This window comes from Lissotriton helveticus, chromosome 2_1 (genome assembly GCF_964261635.1).
Source record: "Lissotriton helveticus chromosome 2_1, aLisHel1.1, whole genome shotgun sequence".
Classification (NCBI taxonomy): Eukaryota; Metazoa; Chordata; class Amphibia; order Caudata; family Salamandridae; genus Lissotriton; species Lissotriton helveticus.
The window spans coordinates 507,131,622-507,155,449 of record NC_136059.1 but is presented as its reverse complement, the minus strand read 5'-3'; the positions used below and the strand labels follow the sequence as shown (position 1 = coordinate 507,155,449).

Genomic DNA, 23,828 nt, shown 5'->3' with positions numbered 1-23,828 from the left:
TTGAGAAATGTTTCTTGCCTAATATCTTAAGAATTGTTCAAATGTACGATAAATTCCCCCACACGTCACAGAGGGAGAACCCCCAACGGCCCTGTCAAGTGACCTTTAAAGCCTACCAGCTTTTCATTTATCATATTCTCCCAAAAATCCTTGAAATAACAACCCGAAAGGACCCTGCATGGTACTTGGTACTTGTGAGAAAGTGCCTCTTTTGACACGGTTAGCCCCCACTGGGTTTGATGTGGTTTCAATTGTAATGCACAGGATCCCTGCTAACCAAGTCCCCTGTGCCATTGCTTCTTCCTTAAAACATATCCCCATGGGATACCCTGGGTAGCTAGGGCCTGGCAGCTGTAGAGGGTCTCCTGGGAACCCCTTACTAGGACCATGCCACTGCCCTTGCAGCTTGCATGGCCTTGGGAGGGGAAAAATGACAAAGTCAAAATGGCACCCTGCCTGGGTGCCATGCCACCCAGCACTGCCTGTAGGTATAGGTAAGTCAGCCCTCCAGAAGGCATTACAGCTCTAAGGTGAGTGCATATCTGCATGAGTAGATATACACCTACAATACTTACGTCAATTCTTCAATATTGTAAGTGCCAGGGAAGCCATGAGGAGTACATGGGCTGGAAACTCGATAACTTGAGTTCCCCAGCACCATGATGACTTCACTGAAACCAGTGTTTGGTACCAAACAGCTTCTTGTAATAAATCCACACTGATGCCAGTGTGAAATTTATTAAAACATGTACTCAGAGGGCACCTCAGAAGTGCCCCCTGAAAACTTACTGACCCTGGTATGGGCACTGACTGGCATAAGACAGCCTGCACACACAGATATGTTTCTGGACCCATGGGTGGAGAGCGTCTGCTCTCTGGGACCAGAAACAATGAACATCCTCGGCAGATGTGTCGCTCGATAGGAAAGCTTCAAAGTCCTGCTGCATTTATAATGCAACCCCCAGACTCTGCTGCTAGCAACAGATGGCAGCCTCGGTTTACAGCCCCACTTTGGGTGGGCAAGCCGGTGGGAAAACTCAGAGAGACTAAGAGGTGTGCCCACCTTTGCCAACTCCACCCCTCAGGTGGAGGAGGTGAAGTTAAGCTCACTTTTCGGTCTCCTCCATCTTGAAGATGAGGGGACTCCTCCAATCAGGGCTAGATCTATGTCCCTCCAATCGGAGCGTGGCATAATTGAGGGTGTAGTCACCCCAGGTATGGTGCCCATTGACCCTACCTGCTACTTCCCTTAAAACACCCCTAACTTTAGTATTTAGATGGCTCCCTCAGACCTGGAAACTAGATCTGTGAAGACCTAAGAAGAAAAAAGACATCCCTGCAGAGAAGACTGAAGATGACTGCTTTGGCCCCAGCTCTACTGTTTTTTTAATTTGGGAGACAAATCTTTTTGTTTATTTTGTCTTTGGTCTATGACTATTCTAATTAGGATACCACGAGTTTCTTTGCCTCTGCTTACCTCTGAATTTTGTTTTAGCATAGTGCTAATAACCTGGCCAGAGGGAGGGTGTCACGTGGCCCATAGGGACATTGCCGCCTTCACTAACTTAGCATGAGCACGCTGCAGCTTGCCTGCTGCTTTGCGCACGTTACTACACAAGTTTATTTTGAAATAACTTCTATGGCTGTTTTCACATGAGAACTGATCGCTGTGTTCACTCTCTGCATGTTCCTGGGATTTTGACTGTACTTTGTGAGCAGGGTCCAACAACAATCACCCTTGCTATATTGTTCTGGCCAGGCGTTAGCCATTAGACAAAACATACTGATGCATCTGTTGTTTGGACAACATACTTTAGTTATATTGGATTTCATGAATAGGTAGCACACACTTGGAGAGGGACCTTTTCAGGGAGGAGAGCGAGACATCACCTATGATGTAGATTTACTCTCTATAGGCTAAGGCATGGGGTCAGTTGAAAAGCCCAGAGATATTCTAACATATAATAATACTGCTTCTTAGCAAGGGGAGGGAGGTTAGGCTCCATTGTCCTTTCATTATGACATCCCCGTTCAAGATATATGGATTAGCTGCTATGCTGACTGTATTTGTACTACGCATTTTCCTGCTTGTTGTGGCATGTATAGTGCATGTTAGGGCACATTATTTAAAATAAATATTTTAAACTGTTTCGTGTCTCTGTCAGATCTTATTGTGGACAAGTACATGAGTGCGAGCAAAAGGGTGTGTCTTGTTACAGCGATTCCTGAGAGATCTGGGAGTGTTGTGTTCTGGGGTGTCTAATCATTTGTTTCTCTGTGAGTGAGTAGGAGAGCAAGTGAGACACTATAGCTAGTCGGTCCCGAGCTCATGAGTACTCAGGCGGTGGGATGACTCAGTCCCTATACACCCAGGTACTATAATCCTGTGCATAGTTGTTTTTGGTCTGAATACCTGCAACAATCTGACATTAAAATGCTCGTCTAACTTAAACTTGCCACTGGCAATTAATACATTTTTGGACTTCTGCGCCAAAGCTTTTTGTATATTATCAGGCTGCAGTCCATCTTCCACTAGCCACCAGGGCTTATTCAACCTGGACTGTTGCACACTAGGGCTTTACACATGCCCCAAATCAGACAAAGCAGTTAGTAGATTTGTGAACCTTGTTCCCTGCTGGCTCACCGTTCGATAACAATGCATTAGAAAGCCTCCTACTTGACTGGGATACCCCACAAGCATGCCAGCGTGCCACCTTAGGCTAAAGTGGAGTCCACCTCCCTGAGGAGGGAAGAAGTCAGAGGGTTAAGAAAACGCTTCCCCTACCTTTGTGGGACAAGATGATTTTCTCCCTTAATGGATGCCTCAAAGATTATACTAGACCTCCCCAGGGTGGCTCATGTGTACCCTGTAAGATTTACAAGCTTGCCTATTACCCTCTGTTTGGCCTAAGACAGCTGGCCAAACAAACATGCACACTTAGAAATGCCCATAGCAGTTAATTCCTCCTCCCTCCATTGGTCTGGTCCAGCTCCACTCTACACACGCTGGCTGAGTCTGCTGCTGAAAAATTCGAAGATAATAAAATATTGTTTTATTTTTCAGCTGCTGGCTGTGAGCCAGTGGGGCGACGCTCCTCCATCATTGCGGAGGAGCCGCCGCTGTACATTTCCCCAAAAATTCCTTGGTTGACCACCCCATCCCGGTTTAAAAATCATTTTTGCAGTTACCTTGAAAAATGTTTCTGGCCTACTATCTTAAGGAATGTTCAAATGTACGATAAATTGCCCCAAATGCCACAGAGGGAGAACCCCTAACAGCCCTGTCAAGTGACCTTTAAAGCCCACCAGCTTTTCATTTACCATATGTTCCCAAAAATTCTTGAAATAACACCCCGAAAGGCCCCTGCATGGTACTTGGTACTTGTGAGAAAGCGCCTCTTTTGACATGGTTTGCCCGCACTGGTTTTGACGTGGTTTCAATTGTAGTGCACACAATCCCTGCTAACCAAGTCCCCTGCTTCTTCCCTAAAACGTATCCCCTTGGGATACCCTGGGTATCTAGGGCCTGGTAGCTGAAGAGGGTCTCCTGGGATCCCCCTTACTAGGACCATGCCACTGCACTTGCAGCTTGCATGGCCTTGGGAGGGGGAAAATGTCAAAGTCAAAATGGCACCCTGCCTGGGTGCCATGCCACCCAGCACTGCCTGCAGGTATAGGTAAGTCACCCCTTACAGCCCTACGGTGAGGGCATATCTGCATGAGTAGATATACACCTACAATACTTACGTCAATTCTTAAATATTGTAAGTGCCAGGGAAACCATAAGGAGTACATGGGCTGAAAACTCGATAACTCGAGTTCCCCAGCACCATGATGACTTCACTGAAACCAGAGTGTTTGGTACCAAAAGCTTCTTGTAATAAATCCACACTGATGCTAGTGTGAGAGTTATTAAAACATGTACTCAGAGGGCACCGCAGAGGTGACCTCTGAAAACTTACTGAGCCTGGTGTGGGCACTGACTGGCTTTAGACAGCCTGCCACACACAGATATGTTTCTGGACCCATAGGTGGAGAGCGTCTGCTCTCTGAGACCAGAAACAATGAACATCCTCGGTAGAGGTGTCGCTCGTTAGGAAAGCTTCAAAGTCCTGCTGCATTTGTAATGCAACCCCCAGACTCTGTTGCTAGCAACAGATGGCAGCCTCGGTTTACAGCCCCACTTTGGATGGGAAAGCCAGTGGGAAAACTCAGAGAGACTAGGAGGTGTGCCCACCTTTGCCAACTCCACCCCTCAGGTGGAGGAGGTGAAGTTTAGCTCACTTTTCAGTCCCCTCCGTCTTGAAGATGAGGGGACTCCTCCAATCAGGGCTAGAACTATGTCCCTCCCACCGGAGCGTGGCATAATTGAGGGTGTAGTCACCCCAGGTATGGTGCCCATTGGCCCTACCTGCTACTTCCCTTAAAACACCCCTAACTTTAGTATTTAGATGGCTCCCTCAGACCTGGAAACTAGATCTGCGACAACCTAAGAAGAAAAAAGACATCCCTGTAGAGAAGACTGAAGACAACTGCTTTGGCCCCAGCTCTACTGTTTTATTAATTTGGGAGACAAATCTTTTTGTTTTTTTTGTCTTTGGTCCATGACTATTCTAATTAGGATACCACCAAGTTTCTTTGCCTCTGCTTACCCCTGAATTTTGTTTTAGCATAGTGCTAATGACCTGGCCAGGGGGAGGGTGTCACGTGGCTCATGGAGACATTGCTGTCTTCACTAAGTTAGCATGAGCACGCTGCAGCTTGCCTGCTGCTTTGTGCACGTTACTCCACAACTTTATTAAGAAGAAAAAAGACATCCCTGCAGAGAAGACTGAAGACGACTGCTTTGGCCCCAGCTCTACTGGCCTGTCTCCAGCTTTGACGACCCTGTGACCTGTCTCGCAGTTAGCAACCTCTGAAAACCCTGGGAGGACTGCTGCCTTCAAAAAAGACTCCAATCTCCTGTGGACAGCGGACCTGTCCAGAAGAAATCTACTCTATGGCAGTGGCAGCCGGCATATCTCGCAGGTGGTGGGTGGGTCGCGTTCAGGGGTTGCGGAGGGGGGGGTGCAATATAAAAAAAAGAAAAAGAAACTTACCTTGCAGACAGGTCCCGCATCTTTACTCCAGCTCTCCTCATGGAACTCGAGGAACAGGAAGCACTGCCAGGCCCCACTGACCAATCACAATGCTGCAATGCAGCGTTGTGATTGGTAAGCACCCAGGCTCCGCTGATCAATCACAAATCTGCAATGCAGAGTTGTAATTGCTCAGAGCGTCTTGGTTGGATGCTCAGCCAGGAAATGGTGACCTGGGCATGTTCTCCACGCAGCCTGTAATGCAGCCTGTGTGGAGAACAGGGAAAGCACGCAGTGACTGTTTTGGGTGGAGTGAGAGGGCTGGTGAAAATCATCTGCACTTAGAAGTGGGCAAACCACTCCTTCCCTGCCCTGCTCCAAGAGAAGAGCAGCCCCGCCCACCCGCCTGCAAAGAAGCACAAAGCATAAAATGATAACTCAAAGTTATTATCATTTTATGTTTCTACTTCACACTGCTTAAAAGCAGTGGGGCGGGGGCGTGGTCTCGCTGCAGATGAGGTGAGACGCACGTCACGGGAGTTCTGACTGAGCACTACCTCTATAAGCGATCATAAGCGGTGCTGGGGGCTGATTTCTGCCGCTTTTGGGGGCACCTAGGTGCCAGATGGTGGGAGCATCATCTGACAAGCCGGTGATGTGAAATCTGTACCGGAGGCGGAGAAACTACCATGCTGTCCTGGCCTCCCTCTGCTGACTGCGGCGGCTGCCATTTTGTGACGTCTGGGCCAGGCGCCTGCTGCGGAGTGGACAGGTGCTGCCTCAGATGACCCTGAACCCCACCGGTGTCGTGTGGCCCTGACGAGGGTTACGGGACATGCCTGCCGCGACGGGCAAGCCCAGAGGCACGGGGGGCAGCCTGGAAATCCCTCGGCTGTGTCGGCTGTCCGCCATCTTGATGGCGGCCGCGGACCTAGACATGGCGGAGCTGGTCTGAGATGAGCAGCGGACACCGAAAAAGAGAGCGACTTGGCGGTGAGTGACTTTACCTGGGGACAGGCGTTGGATGGCGGCAGCGGTTAGAAGACCTCGGCAGAGGTGAGCTTGGCGCGGCCCCCCCGAGCGCCTTTGAAATTGGCGCGCAAAGCCCGGCTACAGGAGATGGGGTGGTGCGAGACCGTTGCGCGCTACCGGCTGCGCGCCTTGCCTGTCTGCCCGACGGCCTGCACCAAGCTGCCTGACATCCGCCCGGGAGAGAGGCCTGTCAGAGGCCTTCTTGGCCGAAATAACCCGCAGGTGCCCCACCGCTGCCCTAGTGCGGGCCCATCCTGGCATAGCCCTGTGACTGTACGCCCCGTCGGACTGCCCCTTCATAGTGGCCCACGGACACTGCTGCAACCAGGTGAGGCCATAGGCGAAGTGTAGTGGGTCCTGACGGCAGAGGGCCCGGCCTTGCTCTTTTCCCAGCGCGTCCAGACATCAGTGCGCAGAGGCCTTGTCAGCAGTGGCGAAGGAGAGGAGCCCATGCAAGGGGGGTTGTTGCATTGCCCCCACACCCGGCCTGTGTCCCTACCCGTCCCCCCGGACTGCCCGATGATCACCCCAGGAGGACACCTACCGGAGACCTTCTCAGACTAATGGCGCCCTTGTGATGCCCCTGGGGGCACTGCTGAGGGAGGGAAATAGTAACACTGCCCAGTGACCACACAGACAGGAGGCCCGCTTCCTTGGTCGCACCGGCCGGCTGCCACCCTTACATCGCCCCTGTGAGGCCCCTCTGTGAGGCACAGGCCCTGCGCCAGACCTGCAAAGAAAGCACACTGCTGCCCCTGGAAGCATCTCCCCGGTGTGGCAACATACCTTACAGATTCGCCCCTCTGCACACAACTACAGTCGTCTCTGCGTGGAGGTTCAATTGCGGCCTTGCCTGCTTGAACCGGCTGCGTCTGTCGTTGCACCAGAACAACGACTCCTGACTGCAGACCCGGTCCCACTGCCTGGCCACCCTCACGAAGAAGCTTGAAGGGGGCCCTGCTGGACGACCTCTCCGGGGGTTCCCCGATTGGCACTGCCCACGACGGGTTGAGATGCGGCTGGGGCCCCAGTGCAGTGACTTGGCTGTCATGGGACTGGGTCGCTCTCCACTGGGCCCTCTGGGGTTGAAGTAGGCTTGAGCCGGGTGAAAACGGCAAACCAGACTTGGATATTAGTGCTTACATTGTGGCTGGGACCCATGAGCCATTAAAAGAGGAGGGGCGACTACCCTACTAGTACTTGCTCTCGCTACTGAGGAAATATAAGGAGGACGGGGGAGGTCCGTGTGACACTTCGGGCCCCTCGCAAGCTATCACATGGACCCTTGCTGCCCCTAGACACTAACACTTTGTGGAACACCTATGGCATGAAAATGACGCGTACTAACCGAGGCAAAGACGTCCCAACAACAACCTCCAAAGATACCACCGTGGCAGCAATGTGGGGCAAGGCGGGCTCATCCACTTCTGCTGAAGTGACCCTGCAGGCCGGAGGAGACTCCCCTCCGGTAACGCTAGCATTCATGGCCTCCTTCATGTCTGAGCTGAAGACCGAAATCGGCTCCCTGCGCACTGAAGTCCACTCTTGTGTCCGGGAGCTCCGGAAAGAGATTACAGACCTGGGTGAGCGAGTGGACTGGCTGGAAAAGACAATGGATGCCCGCACGGAGGATCGGGAACAACTCTGGCAGTGCCTGGCCACCCTGAAGGACCAAAATATAGAATTGCAGATGAAGCAGGAGGACCTGGAAAACCGAAGTCGCCGGAACAACCTCACCATCCGGGGGGTCCCCTGGAGGCCGAAGGGAAAGATATCATGACTTATGAAAAAGAGGCAATTCTTTGTGCGGCGAGAGCCACGCAGGATTTCACGTATGATGGGAACAAGATACAAATCTTCCAGGACCTACCGCCCAATACTTTGAGACGTCATTGTGCTTTTAAACCTGTAACTGATAAGCTGCGGAGCCTGGGAGTTTCCTATCAGTGGGGGCACCCGTTCGCCCTTATCTTTTCATGGGAATCCAAACAAAGAGTGATGAGGTCCTACCAAGAAGCGGCTCAACTACTCCGACTTCCTGCGTCGCGGTCTGCTAGCCCTACTCGCCCTCCGCCTCCTACACGAGTGCCTGCAAATAAGTCCTGGTCCACCGTGCGTCGGCGCAGACGCTCTCCGCCCCTGGATGAACACGTGTCCTCACAGGCTAAGCAGGACATTATCAAACACATCAAGTCCTTAGAAGGGGACGAATCAGAGACAGGCCTGGGTTCCCCAGTCCCTTGATGACCAGCTCATGTGCCCGAAAGAACCTTTGAGTCCTGTTTTAGGGATCACGGCTCACACTTGGTCATGTTTCATGTCTGCCGCTGCGCTATGGATCACACCTCACCCCCAACATTGCAGTGTAGCTGGGGCCGGAGCTTCACACCTGAAGGACCTCGAGTACAGCGGAAGACTTACCCCATCTGTTCCTGAGAGAGTGACGTCTCTGGGTCCACCCAAACTCTAGGGTGCAGGATGGCCCACGACTGAAACAGAACACTGTGGCCCAGTTGGCCAAATGTTGGTTGTTTATCTTTCTCTTTTCTCTTTTCCTGCTTACCTGTCTCTTCCTTTCTTCTTCTCTCTGTCGTCCGGGTATGGCGGGGGTAGACTGCAAGGCTATGGTGGGTCCCTGTTCCTAGGGAGGGTACACTCCTGGGCCTTCCTCCCCCTATTCTGACGAGTAATCTATAGTGGCGTGCTGGCGTAACCTGTGATCGGATACACTTATGGCTCCTCCTGGCCCTTTGAAGGTACTATCCCTTAATGTAAAGGGCCTTAACTCCCCCAACAAGAGACAACAACTGAGGCGCTACATCCTACAAAACGCCCCGGACATCATTTTTCTCCAAGAAACCCACTTGCTGAAACTAGACTTTCCCCAAATGGCGCACCCTAAAAATGTCCTCCAATTTTGGGCCACAGCTGACACCAAAACCGCTGGAGTGGCTATCCTATGCAGAAATGTTATCAGGCAGGGGGAACAGAAAGTCTTTCGGAGTCCGTAGGGGTGTTTTATCAGAGCAGGGGTGGAGGTTGGGAAACGCTCGTTCACACTGTGTAATATCTACGCTCCGAACCAGATGCAGGACCGTTACCTCTAAACGCTACTACGGGAACAAGTGCCACAGGGCGACCCCTCTTTGATACTGGGGGGTGATTTTAACTTGGTGTGGGATCCTGCGCTGGACCGTAGTGAAGCCTCCTCGAACGGCTCAGGGGCCATGTCCTCCGCTCTACGGAAACAAATATCAGACCTAGGCTTGATAGATTCCTGGAGCTACCACTCCCCTGAGGTGCGGAACTACTCATACTACTCCCATGTACATCGCCCGTATTCGTGTATCGATTATTTATTTGTATCGCATGCCCTTACAGGGGACACGTTAGCGGCATCTTTGTCTGACATTTCGATATCCGATCATGCTCACGTGGCGCTTCTCCTGCAGGATTCGGCCGCTTGCCCCACCCGTTTGCCGCGGTGGCGCCTGCCGCCGCATATCCTGTGGGATCCGGCCAACGTGGAGGCGCTACGAACTGCCATTGACTCTTACTTTGCGAGTGATGATCTACCCGAGACTCCAGTCCCTGTGGTGTGGGATGCCTTTAAGGCTATGATTCACGGCCATATCACATTGATAGCGATTGCGCGGGCACGAGAGGTCCGTCGCCTGGAGGATGACCTCTCCAGGGACATTAAGAAACTGGAGAAGCAGGATCAGGAACATCCATCACTTACATGTCGGCAGAGGCTTGCAAATCTCAGGGGTCAGCTTCGATCCCTGCGCACTAATGAAGCTGAGCGATCCCTGCTCGCACTAAAACAGTGATATTTTGAAGGGGTGGACAAAGTGGGTAGATTGCTGGCGAAGCGGCTGCGGGCACGAGCAGCGATAGCTCACATAGCGAACATCCAATTGCCGGATGGAGGAAGGGTCACTACGGAGCGAGCTCAATGCGAGGCCTTTAGGACCTATTACACTGCCCTTAATGCGGCGGACGCACCCTCCCAAACCCATGTATACGAGGTTCTGAACCAGTACCCCTGGACCCCGGTGCACCCGCATCATGCCAAGCAATCGGACAGTCCTCTATTGGCAGAGGAACTGACAGCAGCATTGAAAGACCTCCCCCTTGGGAAGACGCCAGGCCCCGATGGCTTGCCGTTGACCTTCTACCGTATGTTCATAGCGCAACTTCAGCCGTATCTACTGTGATTATATAATTCCTTCTCACAGGGGGCGGACAATGTGCGTCGGATTGCACACCTGGGGAGAAAAGCACACCATTGGAACATACCAGCTTGCCTTCTATCGGTTGACGCAGAGAAGGCGTTCGACCGGGTGAATTGGGGCTTCCTTCGCGCGGTGCTGCACAAGATCGGACTGGGACGGAACATGATCGCTATGATCATGGTCCCCTATCTCTCTCCACAAGTGAGGGAACGGGTTAATGGGCAGCTCACAGAACCCTTTCCTATCCATAGGGGTACGAGGCAGGGCTGCCCCCTGTCTCCTTTGATTTTTGCCCTGGTAATAGCGCCTTAAGCAGGACTGATCAGGAAGAATGCAGACATACACGGCGACAAAGCAAGGTAGCACTATTCACCGATGACCTTATCCTTACGCTATCGCGTCCACATACATCTCTCCCGGCGCTCCACACTCTACTACAGTCCTTCGAGAGGGCTTCAGAGCTTAAAATTAATCATGACAAATCTTGGGCTTTAAACCTTACGATTCCGAAAGAGGAGATCTCAGCCCTGAAGACGCTTGCTCCTTATCAATGGGCCACGGATCATATCCGGTACCTAGGGCTTCAATTAACTCCCTCTTTGGACACCTGGACTCAGGTAAACTGGCGGGAATGTAAGAACACGGTCTTGGAAGACCTAAGAAGGTGGAAGTCCCTAACTATCTCCTGGCTGGGTAGGCTTTATGCTGTCAAAATGTCAATCCTCCCTAAAATCTTGTACTTATTCCAGTGTCTCCCTACTCCAATACCACAAAACCAGATACAGGGCCTCCAGAAAGAGATTGTTAACTTTATATGGGGTGGACGTCGACCGCGGTTCTCCCACAAGATCCTCATGCTACCGCGAGACAGAGGAGGACTAGCGTGCCCTAACCTTCTGGAGTACTATTAGGCCTCGCACCTCCGCATCGTCTCGGAATGGACGACCACTGAAAGCAAAAAGGTGTGGTTCCATATGGACAGGATGGTAATGGGGCGTACCATCTTGGATCTCACATGGCTCCATGGAGCGGCACGGTCCCGTAGTGCCTATATGGAAGTGCCAACTAAAATGGTCTTAGATATGTGGGACAAGATAGCTGTGCGTAAAGGACTGACGACTTTCCCCTGACACTCCCATAGCAGGCAACCCACTATTCCCTCTGGCCCTTCATTCACAAACATTCGCCAAGTGGCTACAGGGGGGTTGCAGAGTGATCGGAGATCTATACGAGGGAGGAACCCTTAAGTCATTTACCCGGTGCAGGGAGGAATTTAGTCTCCCACTGGAAGCGAGGCTACAATGCGCGCAACTGCGACACTGGGTATCTTCACCAGAGATGCAGCAGGCTGCTGTCCGACCATTCATTCCCATCGAGCGGCTGGTCCGCTCTTTCGATGACTCGAAAGGCCTTATCTCCCGGACATCCCAGATCTAACAACATCCTCCGGTCCTAAGTACACATTCATACCAACGCCAATGGCAGCTGACCTCTGACACAGTGGAATTGCTTATGGCGAGACATTCCTTGGGTCAATCGTAGCGTCCCACAGAGGGAAAATGCATACAAAATTATTACACAATGGTATTATGCGCCCGTTGGACTGCACAAAATGTTCCCCGCCGTGTCCCCCTTGTGCTGGAGGTGTCTGAATGCATCTGGCCACTTTATTTACATTTGGTGGGGTTGTCCGCTCCTGACCCTACTCTGGAAGGAAGTCCTTAGTCATATCAAGGAGGTTCTGGGGTTCCCTCTGCCTGAATCTGTAGACACGAGCCTATTGGGCCTTAAACCTGATAACCAAAAAGCACTCACCCGCAGCGATTGGACCATAGCACTCCAAATGCTTGGGGCGGCCAAACAACTTATAGCACTGTATTGGAAAAAAGCGGAGACTCCCCCGATTGCAGCTTGGTTCGTGCGCCTGTGACATGTAATAACTACGGAACTTCTCACAGGGCGATTGCACTTACGAGACACCCGCTTCAACGCTGTCTGGCGACCCTTAGTCCAATACCTCTGTAAAATTGAACTTGCGTGCCATTTGCCCTCCAAGCTTAGAACGCTGCGATTCTTCGAGGATGCCATACTCCCGCCAGACCCCAATAGGCTTCTTGCACAACTGGAACAGTAATATCCGCCAATCCCTTCTCCATGCCTCACATCGATACATTCCACCTCCCGTCCGCCCACCCAGCCGCTTGCTTACATTGCTATAATTCTCTTTCTTCTAACACCTTCTCTTTTTTCAATCCTTTCCTGTCCCTCTATCGCTGTTCTCTTTATATGGGCCTCTAGACCGTGTTCTCAATGGTATTGTTTTTAAACAGGTTCCAAGACTCCCTACAACTAATTATTATTGCTACATGTACTAGACCACGCGGCCGGCCCAACAAGGGTTGTAGGCGACATGCTGTGTCTCAATTAGCCTATTACTGCCTCTTTCTTTGCTGCCAGCCCTAAATGGGTTGTAGGCTTAATGCTGTGTACATATGGACTCTTGTTCCTTTCTTGCTTTAGAAAATAAAACAGACTTCAAACTAAAAAGCAGTGGGGCGATGCTCCTCCGCCATAGCTGAGGAGCTGCCACTGCTCCATGGGCTCTAGATCCACTCTGCACCCGACGCCCACAGCCCAAGTCTGAGTGGCTCATCTGCCCAGTGAAGTCTCCCGATCCTGACCTCAAGTCCAGCATTGGCTGACCTCTTCTGATCTCCATGACGGCGCCAGCAGTGTGAATCCAGAGGCTGCCCCTGATCGCTACTATCTCCGGTAAGAACACTCTGATGTCAAAAGGCACCCCTGCACCCAAAGCTGCTGCGCCTTGGTGAGCTGAATTAACGGTGATCCTACAACCCCTTATATCTCTACTTACCTGCTGTCGTTCATCATTCTCCTGCAACCTCCGCTGCGATGCCTGCAGCATGTTTATTGAAAACAGAATCTGCATTGAGAACACTGGGTGACCGATGCTGAATTTGTCCCTGCACTTGGCCTCCTCTTTGCTGCTGGCAGTGTAGGTTTGGTGCTGCTTTGTGCCTCCCCCTTACCCTAACCCCCACAGCCTGGCCCCTGCAACTGATTTACTTACCTGCAAACAGTGTGGCTTAGAGCACCCCCAGTCTCAATTAAAACGCATTTGGCCGTACTCCGATTTTGACCTCTGCACCAAGCCTCCCCTGTGCCACTAGTGGTGTAGTTTTAGTACTCACCTAACCATTGTCCCTTGCTGACCTTTGGTCCCGAATACTGTAAGTGTGATACTTACCTGTTTAACACAATATTGTGTTCCCCATAGAATAACATTGAACTGTTCAGAAATTGTTCTAAGTGTCGACTTTTGAAAATGAAAAGTATTTATATTTAAAAATGTACTTCCCTTATTGCAAAAATCTTAATCTTAAAAGAAAGTACAAACTCAGCTTATTTTTCAATGTTGAGCAATAAATGTCTTACACTCCTCAAAGTTAGGCAAAAGGCTGCTCGCCCACACTACCACTGATAGAGCACTTTTGGTTTTACATTGAGCCCTGAACACTTATCGGGAACCCCTGAACTCTGTGCATGGTATAACCACCTAGTGGCACACCATATAAAGAGTCAGCTTCCTACAGTCCATATGCTATACTAAAGCCTTTGTTGATTCATTCATTTAGATATGTGTGTATATATTGAAATAGTACAAGCCTGACTACAAAGCATCTGCGTGCCAGGTCAATAACTGTGTTAATTAGAAGGCATGCACGGTGGGGGGTTAAGGGAAGCTTTGTTTGAACCATATTCTTCCAATAACCTCAACGGTGGCTCCTAAGCAATGGCGGACGAGCGTCGCACCACGGGCTCAGAGCCAGCAGCTGAAAAAAAGAGAATATTTTATTATTGTTTGACTTTTTTACACCTGTGGCTGAGCCAGCGTGTGTAGGGAGGATCAGGGCTGGGCTATGGTAGGAAGGAGGAATTAAGTGTTATGTGCATTTCTATGTGTGCATGTCTGTTTGGCTGGCCGTCTTATTCTGGCCAAACAGACATGAGCACTTAGGTTTCTATAACCTGATTGCATTCTACAGCCAGTGGGGAAATGGCAAAGACTCCCTGTGCCTAAGCAGAGCATCAAACCAGCCCGCTCAGGCCAATCCCGGCTCTGCTCCCATAGTATGAGAGCAGCATCTGGATTGGATAGGAAATCTCTCTGGGGGAATGCCGGGAGCAGCAGGAGAATGGAGGAGCACCGGAGAACGAGGCTACCGCAGGATCAGGTATTATTTAAAATAAATTGTATTCAACATTCCCCCCACTTGCCACTTCTGCTGCTGCCCTGCCGCCCACCACTGAATATTAGTAAACAACACAAAATGCCCAAACCACAATGATTCAATACAATTTTTTGATATAGGGTAAGAAATACTTTATTGTTGCTTCCCTGGACACCATTATTTTGTGTCAATCATTTTATATTTTTCTATAATTTGAAAAAAATTGCTGACAGAAAAAGAAACATTGATTGCAAATGTTTACAAATATTTACAAGACTGAACGAGTTTTAGCAAACATTAAAGGCAAAGACTATTTACACATTTAGAAAACATTAGAACACACATTAGAAAATATTCTCACATCAGACATTGTTGAAAAAATAAATACATTTAATCATCTATCTTCCCAACCCCCAGTTTCTCTCATTCAGTGTTTGTCAACTTTTTGTTGTTTGTAATTGAAATGTTTGTATTTATTTTTTCAACAATGTCTGATGTGAGAATATTTTCTAATGTGTGTTCTAATGTTTTCTAAATGTGTAAATAGTCTTTGCCTTTAATGTTTGCTAAAACTCGTTCAGTCTTGTAAATATTTGTAAACATTTGTATTCAATGTTTCTTTTTCTGTCAGCAATTTTTTTCAAATTATAGAAAAATATAAAATGATTGACACAAAATAATGGTGTCCAGGGAAGCAACAATAAAGTGTTTCTTACCCTATATCAAAAAATTGTATTGAATCATTGTGGTTTGGCCATTTTGTGTTGTTTACTATTGTTACTAGGTCTAGCCCTCACCACACAAAGGACCTAACCCCTTTTGTTCACCACTGAATATTGGCAGCAGCTGCGACTGAATAATGTGCATTATGTGGTGGCTAGCATCATCATCAGAGGGCGGCGACTAACATTTTACTTGTGCAAAACAGGGGATGTGAATATGAAATGGCAGGGCTACATGATGAGATGATGAGATGATGGCTCTTTTTAGGTCGCGCAACAGACAGCTTTAGCTTTTTTATTGCCCTTTGGAAACTCCTTTTTTCCAACAAATTTGAGCTGGAGCTTTTATTGTTTGCACAAATTCGAGAAACCTTTGATTATATCAAGAGTTTAAGGTGAGACGCAATAACAACTCTATTTAGGAGTTAGGCCATTTAAATTGGTATCATCGTAGCTTACTTGAGCATCACTATGTTTTCCCCTCTTTACTAATGGTGGCTGTGATCTTGGTTCTGTTTATTCACTTTTTGTCTCCTACACATTTATATGTATACTCCTTTTAGGTGTTTCTTCTTCTCATTGTGGATTTTTCTAATAAACAAAGAACCCCTAGGTCTTCGTTTCTGGTGGACCTTAATGATTAAATTCAATGGGAAGACTGGCATATTCTGGGGGTGATTTTTCTTAACATGAAATGTATGAAATGATCAGTGATCTTATTCACATTGGGGTCAGCTACGTGTGTTAGATCACTGGGTATGGTGCATTTTGGATCATTTTAAGAAATTGTGAATGTATGTACCGACATGTTTTTTAATGTTTTTATTAAAAAATTGGATTTCAGTTTGGTTTGTGGTGTCTCTCCTTTTGTATTGTCTTTTGTATTTTAAAAAAATTATCTGAATGTACTTATTTTTGTATTGTTCTGTAGTGTCTTGTGTCGTGTTTTGATGTGTTTTTATATAAATTGGTTTTCAGCCCTGATGAAGTTCCAAGTGTTTGTGGAACGAAACACGTTGGCTCGACTACTTGTGTAAGTATAAAGAAAATACATTTGAAAAATAAAGGATTTGTGAAAAGACATTTGATTGGACTTCTTTATCTGGTGCACCTCCATATGCTTCATATACCCAGGATCTGTTGAACAGTGGCACTGAACAACGGCAGGTGCCGGAGGATTTGTGCACAGGACATTCTACTTTTCAAGTACTAAAGCATGAGGTGCAGGTCGTGCAGTCCACCGTAGCGTTGCTTTTCCTATAGCTGTCAGAGATGACCTCATGTCACTATTACATACCCCATACTGTAAGCACAACACAACACTGGCATGCATATTTTTGCAAAAGTAATTCACAACATTAATTTGCAACTTAGTATGAAGTAAAAAGTTTATCATGTATTTTGTTTTGCTGATGGAGGCTCGTACAAAAGACAACAGTGTGGTTTTATTTCAGCTTAGAAAGAGAGCCTCCGGATAGCCGTCATGATCCGTGACCCCGCCTTCCCTTAGCAAGTTTCTCCGTAATGGTGGGCGGCGCCGGGCGCTTGTGTGTGGCAAAATTCGGCAGCAGCTAAAATCGGCGGAAAATGGACTAAAATGTGTGGGAGCCCAAAAGAAACGAGTTAGAGTCGGAAATCGGCAGTGGATGGCAGGAGTAGTTGGCGGCGAAAGGTGAGCGCGATTTGCGAAGCGCAAAAGCAGCAGCCGAGGATAGACGCTGACTGGCGGGATACAGTGATACGTGTCCCGAGTGTTTGTAGGCGTCCCTAAGGTGCAAAGACTCATAGAGGCTTGCTGGCGCTGGAGCTTTCCTTCCTGTTACCCCTGGAGCATTTGGGAAGTACTATGGAAGGTTGATATATGTGGAGAGACGCTTCTTGGCTTTATAGCGAGGGGAGTGCCAAATGCTCGCAGACTTGTAGGATCTGGTTCGGGACTGCAGGAGTGGGAGAGCAAGACCACTGTTTATCGCAAAACCCGCCAGGGTGAAATAGACAGTCCTGCTACCTCTACTATCTGCAGGAAAGAGGCGACACGAGGGGGAGTGAAAAGGACTTTAAACCACTTTCTTTTTGGCTTTCTTCGACAATAATCCCAATTTCCGAAAGGGATAACAACAAAAAAAAAAGGGGAAAAAAGTGAACGCGGCGTAGAAGTAAGCAAGCAAGTTTAAAAAAAAACAAAGAACTACCAAGATGGAAAGTACAGCTCGCCTGAAAAGTAAAACGCCCTTGGCACTAGCTAGGAAAGCTGCACGAATGGCGGCTAAAGAAAAGGAAAGAGCGAAAGCCAACAAGGGAGAAGGAAATCCGATATCCCCCTACAAGAAAAGGATAGGGTGATGGATAGCTCAGATGAGGACTCTCAAGCTAATTTAACCTCCCCGCCAAACGAAAGGACACAAGAGGCAACCCCGGCGGCACCCCCGGTGGCAAGTCTTGTGAATGCTGCCTCGGAAAGTAGTCCAGTAGAAAAGGCGGCGACAGAAGCAGAAGTTGAGTCCCCTTCGGGCATGAGTGGATTAAAAGAAAGGAGAGCCTTTCCCTTGTTTGAGAAAAAAAATCCCTCTCACGCCTCAAATAGTGTCTGTCCCCTCGGAAAAGAATCTTTCAATGCCTTTCTCATTCCCGGTAATTGGGCTAGAACAGGCACAAACGGATTCCATGGAAGCAACTGAGAACTCTATCTTATCCGAAACTCACCATTTAACTATGGTAAACCATGCGGAAGAGGCTGATAGGCTCGATCAAAGCAATGCAATCTCTGGGAGTGAGGCAGAGGCAAGCTTGAGCGAAGAGCTAAGGCCGGAAACAGTACTCAATCAGTCTCCTTCAATTCTATTGCAAGAAGATGTTATAGGGGACCCTGTACTTTCAAAGCTAACATCTGCAACTCCACCACCTCAGACAGGGAGTGTTGACAGTCTGGATAAGGGTAGGAGCTACCAAATGGATATTCGTGAGATGCTGAACCTAATCTTTGATGAGATTCGGGAGATAAAGGTGAACCAACAGGCTGAGATAGCTGCCCTGCACTCCAGACTGGAAAAATTCGAAGAGTCAATGTTGGGACTTCCAATAAGATTAAAAGAGGCAGAGGAGAGAATTTCAGTTCTTGAGGACCATATAAATCGAGCAAATGTAGAGGCCAAAGAAGCAGCAAGTAAAAAAAGCCACCTGGAGAAAAAGCTCGAAAATAAGCTTGAGGAACTTGAGAACCACTCTCAAAGATCGAATTTAAGGATAGTAGGTGTCCCCGAGGGTCTTGAAGGGGACGACACGCTGCAGTGGGTTAACTCGTTCATCCACCGAAATGTACTACTGGAGTTCGAAGGGGATTTAACCATCACGAGAGCCCACCGAGTTCCGGCACAGAGATTTGTAAACTCAGCATTCCCTAGAACTATCTTAATGAACTTCGCGGATTATAGAATTAAAGAAAAAATCCTCTCTAAAGCATTCCAACAGAGACAATTTTCAGTTACAGAGACAACGAAATGCAGAATTTTCTCCGATATGACAGCCATAGCGGCGCGCCGCAGAAAAGAATTTGTGAAAATTCTACATCTCTTTAAATCAAATGGCGCTCAAGCTTCAATAGCGCAACAATCCAAGTTAAAAGTCCTTGTGAAAGGAAAATTCTATATGTTTTCGGATATTGAGGAAGCTCAATCTCTCCTTAAAGAGATCTTACCACAGGCAACTGTTTAAGTCTAACGTAAACAGTTGGTAACAGGGGACTGACTAGTGGTAGAGATACTGCAAGAATTGCAATTTCAATCAAAATGGAACTGGATCTAAGTAGGGGCTTTGTTGGACTCGAGAAGGTTTTTGCCTAGGAATGTGTCATACTAAATTGCCTTCTCTATGTATGAACAGTATTAATTGCATAGCTTTGCCGAGGGGGCGGGGGGTGGCTTCACTGGGTCATTTAGGGTGTGATAAGAAGACACCCAGGTTACAAGGAGGGAGGGGGAATGTGGGTTGCGTGGGGGGGAAGGGATGCTCCACATTTCAGGGGAGGGAGTTTTTGGGGTAGGGGGGGATTTTGGGGGGGAAAATGCAGTGACAAAGAGCCGAAGCGCTAGGCAGGGACGGAATCTAAAATTTTTTGATGTTGGTTTAAAATGGAGAAAGATTTTCTATGGAAATGATTAAATGTAGTATCCTATCACTGAATGCCAATGGGGTTTTGAACAAACAGAAATATGGTGCTCTCATCAAATGGGCAGTATCCCAGAATCCACATGTGTTACTGCTCCAAGAGACCCACCTAAAGTCCAATACCCCTAATTTATTTCTTCCGAGATATTTCGCTCATGCGTTTTCTTGCATCAGCTGGAGTAGCACAGAGAGGTGTTGCTATTTTCTTGTCTAAAAGAATCTCTTGGGAAATAGTGAAGATCAGAAGGGATCCTAAGGGGAGGTGGCTATGGGTAAGTGTTAACATTCAGGCGAAAGTTATGAACTTTGTGAATTATTATGGACAGGTTGTGGATGAGGTGTCTAGTATTCTTGAAATCAATGATCTTCTGAGGGGGGCTCCCGGGCAGATCATCGTGGGAGGTGACTTCAATTATATACAAGACATAAAAAAAGACACCTCCAACAAAAACAAAAAACAGTTAAAACCTAATACCAAAAATGCTCTGGGTTCCTTTATCTCTGAATACTAGCTAATAGATCCTTGGCGTACTTTAAACCCAGGTGGTGAATTGTATACCTGCTTTTCACATCGTTTTCAAACAGCATCTAGAATCCACTTTTTCCTGATTTCAAGATCCATCCAGACCCTAGCCTCATCCATAGGAGAAAATCCCTTCTCAGACCATGGGAAGATAGAATTAGAGGTGGGTATTGGAGTAGGGTACAAGGATCAGTCCAGGTGGCAGCTGGACCGCACCCTGCTCCAGAATCAAAACTGGGTAACAGCTTTTAGAGAGTGGATTACGTACTACTTTAAAATAAATGAAGGTACGGCTGAACCTTTTTCGGTTTGGGAGGGATTTAAGGCGGCCGCTCGAGGTCAAATAATATCCTTCGCCTCTGTCGTGGCTAAGGAGAGTAGACAGAAAATAACCACACTTCAAAGGGCTGTAGATAAAGAATATGTCTCACAATTACATCTACGCCCAAATTATTTGGAACAAGCAAAGGCGGAACTAAGAGATTTCTTTCTTCTCGAAGAAATTAATAGCTCCAGAACTTTCCAGCAAAAAGTCTATGAGGATAGTCAATTGGTTGGGAAGCTCTTGGCAAATTCCGTAAGAAAACGACAGGAATCCGCCTCAATAATTAAAATAAAAGATCCTTTAAATGGCCAAGAAATAGTGAAAAAGGACTTAATTCAAAGGGCCTTTTTGGAGCATTTTGAACGAATTTACTCTATTGAATATCTTGTAGGGGTAGATCACATACAGAAATATTTTGAAAATATAGAAATTCCAAAGATTTCAGCCAACCGGGCCGTACAACTGGGACTTGAAATTACTACAGGGGAAATTGCAGTAGCTATTAATTCAACGGCTGGGGCAAAGGCCTGTGGGCAAGATGGGTTTCCAATCGAGTTTTATAAATTATTTTTAAAAGATCTTTTGACACCGTTAAAGAACTTATATAATTATATAAAACTAGGAGGATCGTCCTTCAAAGAAGCCACAATAATATCTTTTGTCAAAAAAGATAAAAATCCAGAGGACATTAATTCTTATCGACCTATTAGCCTGCTAAACTCTGACTATAAAGTCCTAATGAAAATCTGGGCTCTTCGTTTTGAGTGTGCCGCACACGAAGTTATACACAACGACCAGTCAGGATTTATAGCAGGCCGCTCAATGGCTTCCAATACGGAATTTTTAATTCAGGCTTTGGATTACTTTAACATAAATTCAACCCCTGCATGTATTTTAATGGTTGACGCGGAAAAAGCGTTCGACCTTGTTAACTGGGCAACGTTGTTCCACTCTTTGGCTATGTTTGGGTTTCCGGAACAAGTAATTCAAATGTTGCGGAATATATATCAAAATACCTCAGCGCAGGTAATAATAAATTCAAATAAGGCCGGTACAATTAAAATTAACCGCGGGACCAGGCAGGGTTGCCCGTTTTCTCCTTTACTTTTTACCTCTTTTATTGAACCCCTAGTGATTAAGATTAGAAATAACCCTGTCATTCTCCCCCTATTCCAGGGATGGCGAAACTTAAACTCTTCGCGGACGATATCATCCTGTATTTGAAACCAGAAAAAGGAAACAATTTGGGGGAATTTAAAGCTTATGAACAAATAGGAGGGTATAAAATAAATGCCAAGAAAACAGAGGTTCTTGCTTTGAACACTTGCCTTAGTTCTCTTCCATCTTGGTTACGGGTGCAAGCTTCAAATCAAGACCCTGTAAGGTATTTAGGTATATATGTGACGTGTGACTACCATCAGCTTTTTCTGCTAAACTATGTGAGGATGAAAAATAAAATCAAGAATCTCCTTGCCCAATGGTTACTTCTTCCGCTCACAATGATTGGCAGAGTATCACTGATAAAAATGACAATTTTACCCTTGTTGATATTTTTGTTTAGCAACGTTCCAATTAAATTGAATTCCCTTATTTTTTTAAAGAAATTGAATCATTGATTAGGAGTTTCGTCTGGGGGGGGGGAAAGCATCGAGGGTCAAGTTATCTGTAATTCAACTACCAGTAGAACAGGGGGGTCAGGGGGGTCTTGCTCTTCCACACATTAAAACATACTATGAAGCAGCCTTTCTTGACATAGTGGCAGACCTGATAGGACCAAAAAATAATCATGATAGCTTCTTCTTGGAAAAAATGGTACAGGAGGCTGATTCACAAGTTCAGGTATTTTTAAAGATGGCAAAGCTCCCGAAAAGGACAAGATATAAGACTATTAAAGATTACGCATTTAGATTACAGTCCTTCTTGAAGAAAAATCATAGCTCCTCAGCATCTCAGTTCTTAACCATACGAGAATGTGCCATACTGGGCCTTCAAATTAGTAGTAGCCATATAATGAACTGGGAGAGAATGGGATTCGTGGAGATAAGGCACTTCATTGTCCAGAACAGAATAATTACATGGCAAGAAGTGCTGGGGAGAGCAAGTACTCCCGGGTGTCCGCTGTTTCTCGAATATTTACAAATCGTATATTGTTTACGGGATAAAATAGGTGGAATCTTGGATTTAATAAATGGGATGGTGAAATTATTATATGAAGCCAAAAGTTGTGGGATAGGAAACTGGTACAAGAAGCTTCTGTGTGAGGGGCAACTCCCAATTATAGATAGCCATTTAGCTAAAATTAACAGCTTAACACAATGCAACCTAACACGTAAAGATTGGGAAACCATCAGCTGGTTGGGTAATAAATCACTGCGTGCCGCTAACTTCAAGAGAATGTCTTTCCTGTCCCGTTAGCTAGCATACTGGACTCCGGAGGCATTGGGAAAAAGGTTCCCGGAGATAGGAAATAAGTGCTTCAGATGCCTAGCTGACGGCCAGGGGGGCTGGCTTCATATTTTTTACACCTGTCCCCATTTGAATCTTTTTTGGGAGACCGTTTTCTCAAAATGAATGAAAGATGGGAGGAGCACTCGAATTTTCAAAAAACTGTCAAAACGTGCTTTTTGTTTTTTTATTCCTTCTTCCTCCAAGCGTGCTGACGAGGTGGCACGTTTGTCCTAACCGTGCGTCAACTAGAAAACTTATCTTAAGTGTGGGTAACACTTAACCTCTGCGCACTGTTGCTATTTGCGGTTATCTATGATTCACACCGCTCATTTGTATTCACAAACGCTTTGTGAAGCGTTTGTGAATACAAATGAGCGGTGTGAATCATAGATAACCGCAAATAGCAACAGTGCGCAGAGGTTAAGTGTTACCCACACTTAAGATAAGTTTTCAGACCGTTTTCTCAGACATTGAGGTGGCGATAGGGAAACCACTTTTGCCCTCGGCCGAAATGGCGCTTTTTGGGATTTGTCCTAATAGAGGCTTGCTTAAGGATGCTGAGGAAACATTTATAGTTATCTCTTGTACGGTGGCACGATCATTAATCCTACAAAATTGGAACTCAAAGGAAGTCCCATCTCACTTGAAATGGCTTAATAAAATGAGAAGGTCACGAAATTTTGAGAAAGCATATTCTAGTAGAGTGGGGGCTATTAGGAGATTCGAAAAGAACTGGTATTATTTGGAGAATCTAGAGGAAGCAAGGGGGGCTTAATCGAGAACGTAAACCAGGAATATTAAGCAGTCTTGAGGTGTGGGCAAGCTCGAATTTAATGGGCTGGTATGCACAAGCACTTTGGGGCAACAAGCACTAGCACTTTATGATTGCTAAGTTTGTACTGTACTACAATTGCACTTTACAATAGTAGGGGTATGTGGTTTTAGCTGGATGGACTGTACTGTATTATATTGTATTTGCACTTTAAAAATTGAAAATGAATTAATGGTCTTTGCACTTGCACTTTAGAATGGAAAAGTAATAAGT

General features: G+C 47.1%; 1 protein-coding gene across 3 annotated transcripts in view; it reads right to left on the bottom strand.

Moving 5' to 3' along the window:
- The window catches only part of SHISAL2B (shisa like 2B), a 221,288-nt gene that overhangs the window by 35,204 nt on the left and 162,256 nt on the right, over positions 1-23,828 (bottom strand). The window lies entirely within an intron of this gene.